This window comes from Mauremys mutica, unplaced genomic scaffold (assembly GCF_020497125.1).
Source record: "Mauremys mutica isolate MM-2020 ecotype Southern unplaced genomic scaffold, ASM2049712v1 Super-Scaffold_100270, whole genome shotgun sequence".
Lineage (NCBI taxonomy): Eukaryota > Metazoa > Chordata > Testudines > Geoemydidae > Mauremys > Mauremys mutica.
In genome coordinates this window covers 417,442-420,535 of record NW_025423299.1, presented here as the reverse complement: position 1 = coordinate 420,535, position 3,094 = coordinate 417,442, and the positions used below count along the sequence as shown (strand labels likewise).

The window sequence follows — 3,094 nt, the reverse complement described above, 5'->3', positions numbered from 1 at the left end:
GTTGTAATTAAGTGATCCTTCTGGTGGACACCATTTCCTTGTCCGCTAGCTGAGTATTGAGGCCAGTCAATCTGTACAGAACCTTTTTAGTTTACTTCTAAGCATTGAATCTGGATGAGAACACATTCCCAGTGGGCTAGAATGCATCCTAAGGGTTTACACTGTGTTCTGCAGGCTGTACGCTGTCCCTGTCCCATACTCTCTGGAATATGGAGAAGAATCTGGGCATCCCCAGGTCCTAACAGAGCAAAAAGTCCACACCACTGGGACCGTTCCTTCCTTATCCACAGGACCGGTTCCTCACCGTCGCACGCAGCTCCTTCTTCACTTATCTGTGCGTAGCACCATTGTGCCCTCCGGGGTCGACCAAATCCATGTCTCCGCCGAGGCCCCCGATGAAGTCACCGGTGCGCGCTGGGTGTCGGTCGTTGTCGCAATACGGTCGGCCACCAGGAGGGATCCGGGCAAGGCTAAATTTTTGCCTCGCATGCCCACCCTGGGATGCCCAAAAACTGTTGCCGGCACAAAGGCCTGACGGCGACAAGCTAACAGTGGTTCGGTTTGCACCGGTGTGCTTCGCTCCAATAAACACACCAAGGTGGAGAAGGCAAAACAAGAGTTTATTTGAGGATCTCAAAGCAGGCATTAGGAGGAATCAGTATCTCAAATCCCAGCGCAACAAAAACAAGCAATTTTCCGTTTTTATATGTCAAGATGTTTGTAAAAAGCCTTTGTTTCATTCCCCTCTACCCCTCCCTTGTTAACTGCAGCTACATTAGGCATTACTTTATAGCTTGTTAGAAGACGTTCTCATCTGCTTGTTTATTTGTTGCTCTTGTCAGCTTCCAGGGCACATGAAGACTTCTCCCCTTTTACTCCCCCTCTATGATCACTACTTTTGCTAGTTTAAGCAGGACCGCAGCATGTCTGCTGGAAAAAAGCTGACTCTCACATTATTCTGCTTATTTAGGCATGTTAGTCTATGTTAGGTTGGTTAATAGTTCACAAGATGGAGTTACTGTGGGCCCTCACTTAGACCCCAGACGCAGCGGGGGACCCCTTCATCGAGACTTCAGTGGTCTTCCAATTCCCCCGAGTTTACCTGGTAAGCTACGCCCAGTGACTACCAACAACGGCGCAGAGTTACTAAACACACTATACGATCCACGGCACAGGCGCTGCGGGGCGCAGGCTAGCAACCCAGCTCGGGAAAATCGCTCAGCTCTGCCGCTCTCGCGGGGCGGCCACCTACCTCGCCGGTGGCCACAGGTGCTTTCTCAAGTCTCCCCATTACAGTCACAGGTCAAATGCTGAGCAAAGGAAAAATGACAGGAAGCCAATCCCATGCCTGTCCCTTTTTCTGTCTTCCTCCACCCCTGGTCCAAGTCCCTCCCCGTTTGTCTGGGCCATTGTCCTCATGCCCCTGGCCAGCCTATTTCCCTTTGCCCACTCTGAAACGTGTCCCCACGTGCAGGCCTCGGGGGAGGCTTTGGCTAGGGCGAGCGTTGTCCTTGCGAGGTAATTGTCTCTCTGGAGGTGAAAGTCATCAGTTCGGGGTGCGAAGGGAAGTGGCCGTCGAAGAAGAATGCAAGGCATGTGGCGGGCAGGCCAGGGATGATTCTTTGTCCCCCCTTCAAAAGTGGCCACCCTCCCCATCGGGGATCGAACCCCGGTCTCCCGCGTGACAGGCGGGGACACTCACCACTAACGAGGAAAGAGGCACAGTGAGGGGCCCCAGCTCCCACAGACCAGCTATGGTCAGCGTACACCTACACCATCGCATGGGCCCCAGCAGGCAACAACACCCCTGGCCCTCTTCTGCTTCCCAAAGGCTTTGGCCGCAGCAACAAGCCCTGGGAAAAGCCCTGGCCCTCCTCACCTGCCCTTGCCCAGCAGGACGCCGTTCCGGGCCCTACACAGCTCCTCACACAACACCCGCCTGGGACCTTGCCCTCCCCTACCAGCTCAGCAGCACCTTTTTTCCTCTCAAAACCTCCTCTTGACACCCTCCCCCTTCCACACTTCACACTCACCTCATCACAAACTCACCCACGGCCCCTTTGGCTTCTCAAGCGCCTCTGGAGGGACGCAGCTTCCCAGGCACGCAGATCCGGCTGATGGCTCCCAAGTGTGCAATGTCCGTCCCCGAGAGCTGCCCCATAGGGTGACATTGAAGAAACTGGAAAACGGGACGGGGTGGGGGGGTAATAGGCTCCTATATAAGAAAAAGTCCTCCCAGACCGGCCTGTCCCTTTAAACATGGGACATCTGGTCACCCTGGAGCAGCCCCGCCCTCCTGCTCCCCGGTTGGTGCGTTTGTAACCCGGGGGCTGAAGCCGACGCGAGAAAGGGAAGTGAGCGAGCTCGGAGCTCTCCGGCGCCACCTGCTGGGAGCAGAGGGCAATGGACTGAGCAGCGTCCTGGCTAATTTAAATATCACATGGGTCTCTGCCGGGTGGCTCCACTGGAGAGCTGGGGCGTGGCCTGAGCGTGGCAGCACCTTATTTGCATATTAAAAGCGGCAGTTTGCGGCCATTGGGGTAAAATTATGAGTAAGTTTTGGGGTTGGGGCCCCACATGTTTAGTGCAGGCTGTGGGGAGCCGGGCTGAGCAGAGCCTGCCCCGACGGGGTGTGTGGTCACCCTGAGCTGGGAGCGTGTGGCCAGACATGGGGAAGGGGCTGCGCATCAGGAAGGGGGGGGGGTGTGGTGGTTGTAGAAAGAAGAAAGGGTCTGTCCCTCTTTTTGGGTGTCTGGGCGGGGTTCTCGTTACCTAAGGAAGAGCAGCAGTGGGAGTAGGGGAATTGAGACTCTGCTTTGGAGGTTGCTGGGAGTGGGGCGCGACAGGAGCCACCCGGGTGCTGGCTGCTGCTGTGGGGCATAGGACAGAGTCGGGGCGGGGCTATCTGGGGGCTTGAGATGAGGGGCGGTTCCTGGTTGGCTGGTGCTGGCCTGCCTAGTGTTTTCTGACAGCTGATTCTCCCATTGGCCCTCGTGCAGGGCGGGTCTCTGACAGCTAATCAACCCATTAGCCCTCGCGCGGGGACGTGTCTCTGAAAGCTGGTCTCCCATTGGGCCCTCCCCAACTGACGGTT

General features: G+C 56.2%; 1 protein-coding gene across 1 annotated transcript in view; it reads right to left on the bottom strand.

The window, feature by feature from the left end:
- Positions 1-2,095, bottom strand: part of LOC123360517 — an 8,959-nt gene extending 6,864 nt beyond the window's left edge. The window contains exon 1 of the mRNA XM_045001219.1: positions 2,034-2,095. The gene's annotated coding sequence lies outside the window, so the exon portion shown is untranslated. The remainder of the gene's footprint in view (positions 1-2,033) is intronic.
- Between the last annotated feature and the right edge of the window lie 999 nt (positions 2,096-3,094).